Source organism: Ursus maritimus, assembly GCF_017311325.1.
Source record: "Ursus maritimus isolate PB19 chromosome X unlocalized genomic scaffold, ASM1731132v1 scaffold_X1, whole genome shotgun sequence".
Taxonomy (NCBI): domain Eukaryota; kingdom Metazoa; phylum Chordata; class Mammalia; order Carnivora; family Ursidae; genus Ursus; species Ursus maritimus.
The window spans coordinates 48591245-48599075 of NW_024423319.1; the positions used below are offsets into that span (position 1 = coordinate 48591245).

At 36.9% G+C, this 7831-nt stretch overlaps 1 pseudogene; it reads right to left on the bottom strand.

Annotated features, from left to right (window-relative positions):
• Window positions 1-2691: 2691 nt before the first annotated feature.
• Window positions 2692-3133, bottom strand: LOC121100304 (annotated as a pseudogene).
• Window positions 3134-7831: the final 4698 nt, after the last annotated feature.

A 7831-nucleotide genomic window follows, 5' to 3' on the forward strand; every position in this document is an offset into this window, starting at 1 on the left:
CACATAGACCAATGGAACAGAATAGAGAACCCAGAAATGGACCCTCGGCTCTTTGGGCAACTAATCTTTGATAAAGCAGGAAAAAACATCCAGTGGAAAAAAGACAGTCTCTTTAATAAATGGTGCTGGGAAAATTGGACAGCTACATGCAAAAGAATGAAACTTGACCACTCTCTCACACCAAACACAAAGATAAACTCCACATGGATGAAAGACCTCGATGTGAGACAGGAATCCATCAAAATCCTAGAGGAGAACATAGGCAGCAACCTCTTTGACATCGGCCACAACAACTTTTTTCATGATACGTCTCCAAAGGCAAGAGAAACAAAAGAAAGAATGAACTTGTGGGACTTCATCAAGATAAAAGGCTTCTGCACAGCCAAGGAAACAATCAAAAAAACTAAGAGGTGGCCCATGGAATGGGAGAAGACATTCGCAGTTGACACTACCAATAAAAGACTGGTATCCAAGATCTACAGAGAACTTCTCAAACTCAATACACAAGAAACATATAAACAAATCATATAATGGGCAGAAGATATGAACAGACACCTTTCCAATGAAGACATACAAATGGCTAACAGACACATGAAAAAATGTTCAAAATCATTAGCCATCAGGGAAATTCAAATCAAAACCACACTGAGATACCACCTTATGCCAGTTAGAATGGCAAAAATTGATAAGGCAAGAAACAACAATTGTTGGAGAGGATGTGGAGAAAGGGGATCCCTCCTACATTGTTGGTGGGAATGCAAGTTGGTACAGCCACTCTGGAAAACAGTGTGGATGTCCCTTAAAAGGTTAAAAATTGAGCTACCCTATGATCCAGCCATTGCACTACTGGCTATCTACCCCAAAGATACAGACGTAGTGAACAGAAGGGCCATATGCACCCCAATGTTCATAGAAGCATTGTCCACAATAGCTAGATCGTGGAAGGAGCTGAGATACCCCTCAACAGATGACTGGATTAAAAAGATGTGGTCCATATATACGATGGAATATTACTCAGCCATCAAAAAGAACGAGTCCTCAACATTTGCTGCAACATGGATGGGACCGGAGGAGATAATTCTAAGCGATATAAGTCAAGCAGAGAAAGACAATTATCATATGGTTTCACTCATTTATGGAACATAAGAAGTAGGAAGATCAGTAGGAGAAGAAGGTAAGAAGAAAGGGGAAGTAAACAGAAGGGGGAATGAACCCTGAGAGACTCTGGACTCCGGGAAACAAACTGAGGGCTTCAGAGGGGAGTGGGGTTGGGATAATGGGATAGACCAGTGATGGGTAATAAGGAGGGCACGTTTTGCATGGTGCACTGGGTGTTATACACAAGTAATGAGTCATGGAACTTCACATAAAAAACTAGGGATGTACTGTATGGTGACTAATATAATAAAAAAAATTATTAAAAAAACAGCTTAAGCTAAGGAAGAAAACGTATTGTGTCTTGTCACCAAACTACAGAATTGACTGGAGTTTCAAATGATTGATTTGTGTCCTCACTGTCTCTGATTCTTATCTCTGCTTTTCTCTGCCTTAGCTTCATTCTTCCAAACAGACTGAATTGGTGCCAGGGATTTTGAGTATTGTTAGCAGTGGGCTTACAGACTGCCTATGTAATAACCCAGGGGAAATATTTCTTTCTCCTAACTTTGTTCTATAAGTATCCAAAGAGGGGTGCCTTGGTAGCTTAGTCAGTTAAATGTATGACTCTTGATTTCAGCTCAGGTCATGATCTCAGTGTTGTAGGATCGAACCCTGCATTGGGCTTCATGCTGGGTATGGAGCCTGCTTAAGATTCTCTCTCTCCCTCTCTCTCTCTCTGCCTCTCCTCCTTCTTTCCCTCTCTAGAAAAAAAAAAGAATCCAAAGTGTGGGTCCTGAGCCCTTCCCTGGAGCAATCAATCACTGGTTGGCTGGAGGAAAAATAAAATTGGCCCTGCCAAGTTCAATGTCTCCCCATGGTCAGAGAGGGTAAGGTTTATTTATAGATAAACAGGAAGAGACGATGCTTTGAAGATGCAAACAATATCACTACAGCCACTCCTTCACTCCAAAGTGGACATGTGTATGTACATGCACATGTACAGTCTCACTATTGTTACTTTGAGTATAAAAATTCATTTTGCATGATATACTGCCCCACATATAGCCAAATGTTACCTGCCCTCACCTTAAGGTGAGACCACCCAAAGCTATAGCAAAAACAACTTCAAATGCACCACTATCTGAGTCATTAGTTTTTCTCCCCATCAGGTCTCAGTGTTTCTTTGTCTTTTCTTTTTTTTTTAATTATACTGTCATTTAAAATATTTAATCAACTTTCATCAAAGATTACCAGTCATGTTACATGCCAGGATTAGCTTTCTATAAACAACTTCCTTTCTGTGTCAAAACAGTTTCAATGAAATAAAAAATAAAACTGTATACTAAGCAAAGAAATTTACTAGCCTTGTTTCAAATTTTATTCCCAGGCTTCTTCAGTTTAATTAGCTTCAAAGAATAAATTGTGTATAAGCAAAAACTGAAAAGAGCTGCAGTATCCAAGGGGCTTGGGCTTTAAAATATTAGAGATGTAAATTTTATTAGATCCATGAACAAAAGTTTAAAAAGCAGTCATAATCTAAAATAGTAGCTCCTAGTAACTTCTTCAAGTATCTTCTTCAGAAGTTGACTTGATTCAGTTTGTTTCATTCTTGGACGCTTCATCAAAATTATCCACAAAATTTGAAACTTCATCATTGTCATCTTCTCTGATAAACTAGTGCTTTTCCATATAGATTGTTTGGGCAGAGCTTTAGCTAGTCTTCTTAAACTAGTCATACTGCCTGCACCGAGTTGGTTTAAGACATTGGGTAGCATTTCTGTCAGGAGATTTGTCTCAGTATGACCTGTAATGGTAAAAGTGTTCGCTGCCAGGAATGTCTGAACTTTAGGGTTGTTAAAGTGGATCACTGTTCCTCGGTTTGTGAACATATTTACTTCTTCAATATCAGTGATGATGTTTACTCCTGACTTCTTTAAGGAGAACTGAAGTTTTTTATCATTTGCTGTAGCCGTTCTATAAACCACCTTCTTCAGTGAGCAGTTTCTTTCTCGCCAATGTGCACCTCTGCTTCCATTTTATAACCACTAAACCAGCCTTATAAAAATGTAAAAAAGACTCTTTGAGTGGAAGAGAAGGACTATAAGTAAGAGTATGAAAAGTAAAAAACAACAACAAAAAAAGCTGTAAAAATAAATGCATTTGTAAAAATCGGTCAAGAGATTCACAAAATAAAAGAATGCAAAATATGATATCATATACTTAGACTGGTTGGGGAGAAAGAAGTAAAGAGTGGGTTCAACTAAAATGAAAACCAACTTAAAATAGACTGCTATATGCAGAAGATGTTATATACAAAACTAATTGTATATGTACACACACACACAAACCACAGTAATAGAGGGGCACCTGGGTTGCTCAGTCAGTTGTGTCTGCCTTGAGCTCAGGTCATGATCCCAGCATCCCGGGCTCAAGCCCCGTGTTGGGCTACCTGCTCAGCATGGAGTCTGCTTCTCTCTCTCCCCCTCTGACCCTTCCCCCTTCTAATGCTCACTCTCTCCTCTCAAATGAATAAATTAAAAAAATTTTAAAAATCAGTAATAGATAGGGAAAGAATAAAGAAAAAAACATACAAGTATATCACTAAAGAAAGCCAACAAACCATGAAAGAGAGCAAGAGAAGAAATGATCAGAGAAATAAACAACCAGAAAACAAATAAAAATGACAATAAATACATATATAATAACAATTACTTGGAAAGTAAATAAGCTAAATGATCCAATCATAAAACATAAGGGGACAAAGTAGGTTAAAAAAAGAAAAAGACCCTTCTATATGCTGCTTACAAGACTCATCGCATTTTTTTTTCAGATTTTTCTTTAAATTCTAGTTAGTTAACATATAGTGTAATATTGCTTTTAGGAGTAGAATTAAGTGATTCATCATTTACATATAACACCCAATGCTCAACACAAGTGCCCTCTGTATTACCCATCAACCACTTAGCCCATCCTCTGCCCACCTCTCCTCCGTCAACCTTCAGATTATTCTCTATAGTTGAGAGTCTCTTATGGTTTGCTTCCCCCTCTTTTTTTTTCCTTTCCACTATATCCATCTGCTTTGTTTCTTAAATTCCACATATAAGTGAAAATATGGTATTTGTATTTCTCTGGCTTATTTTGCTTAGCATAATACACTCTATGCCCATGCATGTCCTTGCAAATGTCAAGATTTCATTATTTTTTATGGCTGAGATACACACACACACATTTGGACTCTTTACATCATTTGGCTACTGTTGATAGTGCTGCTATAAACATCAAGGTGCATGTGTCCCTTTGAATTAGTATTTTTGTATCTTTTAGGTAAATACCTTGTAGTGAAATTGTTGGACTGTAGGGTAGTTCTACTTGTAACTTTTTGAGGAAACTCCATACTGTTTTCCAGAGTGGCTGCACCAGTTTGCATTCCCACCAATAGTGTAAGAGGGTTCTCCTTTCTCCAATTCTCGCCAGTATCTGTTGTTTCCTGTGTTGTGAATTTTAATCATTCTGACAAGTGTGAGGTGCTATCTCATCATGGTTTTGATTTGTATTTCCCTGATGATGAGTGATGTTGGGCATCCTTTCGTGTGTCTGTTAGCCAACTGTATATCTTCTTTGGAAAAATGGTTATTCATGCCTTCTGCCCATTTATTAACTGTATTATTTCTTTTTGAGGTGTTGAGTTTGATAAGTTCTTTATAGATTTTGGGGTCTAAACCGTTATCAGGTATGTCCTTTGTAAATATCTTCTCCAAAGTAGGACAAAGAAGGTCACTATGTGGTAATGAAGGGGACGATCCAACAAGAATATCTAACAATTGTAAATAATTATGCCCTCAATATGGGAGCACCCAGATACATAAAACAGTTAATAACAAATTTGAAGTAAGTAATCAATAGTAATACAATAATACCAGGGAACTCTAACACCCACCTCCATCAATGGACAGATCATCCAAACAAAAAATCAACAAGGAAAATGTGAATTTGTATGATAAACTGGACCACATAAATTTAACAGATATATTCAGAATATTCCATCTTAAAATGGTAGAATACACATTCATTCTAAGTACACGTGAAACATTCTCCAGAACAGATCACATGTTAGGCCAAAAACAAGTCTCAACAAATTGAAAATGATCAGCCATACCATGCATATTTTCTGGACACAACACATAAAACTAGATGTCAACCACAAGAAAAAAATCTGGAAAGACCACAAACAACATGCTGCTAAACAACAAATAAGTCAACCAAGGAATCAAAGAAGAAATTTAAAAATTGCACAGAAACAAATACAAATTAAAAACACAATGGTTTAAAACCTTTGGGATGCAGAGAAAGTGGTTCTGAGAGGGAAGTTTATAGCAATACAGGCCTAACTCAAGAAGCAACAAAAATATCAAATAAACAACCTAACTTTACATCTAAAGGAGCTAGAAAAAGACCAACAAACAGAACTCCAAACCAGCAGAAGGAAGGAAATTACAAAGATTAAAGCAGAAACAAATAATATAGAAACTAAAAGAAAAAATTAGTAATAGTAGAACAGATCAATGAAACCAGGAGCTGGTCCTTTAAACAGATGAGCAAAATGGATAAAACTTTATCCAGACTCATCAAAAAAAAAAGAGAGAGAGAGAGAGAAAGAGAACCAAAATAAACAAAATCTTGAATGAAAGGGGAGAGACAACAACCAGCACAAAAGAAATACAAAAATTGTAAGAAAGTATTAAAATTATATGCCAACAAATTAGACAACCTAGAAGAAATGGAAAATTCCTAGAAACATATGAACTACCAAAACTGAATCAGGAAAGAAATACAAAATTTGAACAGACCAATTACCAGCAATGAAATTGAATCAGTAATCAAGAAGTTCCCAACAAACAAAAGCGTAGGACCAGATGGAATCACAAGCAAATTCCACCAAACATTTAAAGAAGGGTTAATACCTATTCCTCTTAAACTATTCCAAAATAGTAGAAGAGGAAGGAAACTTCCAAATTCATTCTGTGAGGCCATTATCACCCTGTTACCAAAACCAGATAAAGACACAAGAGAGAGAGAGAGAGAGAGTGAACTACAGGCAGTATCTCCAATGAACGTAGATGCAAAAATCCTCAACGAAATACTGCCAAACCAAATCCTACAATACGTTTAAAAAAAAGCATTTACTGTGATCAAGTGTGATTTATTCCCAGGTTGCAAATGTGGTTCAATAGCTGCAAATCAATCAGGGCGATACATATCTCCAATAAGAAAAAGGATAAAAATGATATGACCATTTCATTAGAAAAGAAAAAGCATTTGATGAAGTACAATATCCATTCATGATAAAAACCCTCAACAAAGTAGGTCTAGAGGGAACATACCTTAACATAATGAAGGCCATCTATGGAAAACCCACAGCAAACATCATATTCGATGGGAAAAACCTAAGTGCTTTTACCGTAAGGTCAGGAACAAGGCAACGATGTCGACTTTCCTCTTCTATTCAACATAGTACTAGAAGTCCTAGCCACAGCTATTCAACAACAAAAAGAAATAAAAGGCATCCAAATTAGTAAGGAAGAAGTAAAATTTTCACTATTTGCAGATGACTTGGTACTATATATGGAAAACCTTAAAGACTTCACAAAAAAACTACTAGAATTGATAACTGCATTCAGTAACATTTCAGGATACAAAATCAAAGTATAGAAATCTGTTGGATTGCTATACACTAATAATGAACAAACAGAAGGTGAAATTAAGAAAACAATCCCATTTATACTTGTACCAAATATAATAAAATATCTAGGAATATATTTAACCAAGTAGGTGAAAAAAAAACCTCTGAAAACTATAAAACATCAATGAAAGAGATTCAAGACAATGCAAAAAAGTGTAAAGACATTCAATGCTCATGAGTTGGAAGAACAAACATCGTTAAATTTCTATAGAACCCAAACATTTAATGAAATCCCTACCTTAATGCTAACAGCAATTTTCACAGAGCTAGAACAAACAATTCTAAAACATGTATGGAACCACAAAAGACCTCAAATAGCCAAAGCAGTCTTGAAAAAGAAAAACAAAACTGGAGGAATTATAAATTATGTTACAAAACTGAAGTAATCAGCACAGTATGGTAGTGTCACAAAAATAGACACATAGATCAATGGAACAGAATAGAAAACCACAAATTAAACCCACAATTACATGGTCAATCAGTGTTCAACAAAGTAGTAAAGAATATGTAATGGGGAAAAGACAGTTTCTTCAACAAATGGTATTGGGAAAACTGGACAGCAACATGTAGAAGAATGAAACAGCTAGAGGGAGATAAGAGGCCATATCATGGAAGGTAGGAGGTGCAGAGATGTGATTTGGGGGAGAAATGGATTGCTGGTGCTGTGGAGGGGAGGAAGTCCTTTTCATAAAAAGAGGACAGAGAGAGAGAGAGAGAGGAGCACACAGGGGATCCCACAAGGAAAACACTTCCCCAAAGCCATTGACTGGGAAAACAAGAGAGACTGATTTTAGTGAGTTTTTACAACCAGTGAGGCTCAAACACTGAAGTTTAAGACATTTGTGGTGTGGCCAGTGTGGAGCCCTGAGGGCACTGCAGTGCTACTGTGGAGGAGGACAGATAGCCTGGGAGCAGATGGCACAATCTGAGAATCCCCTGGACACACTGGGAGGGATGGTTCTGCCTTCTTTGACCAAATCTAGGACAGGTGGC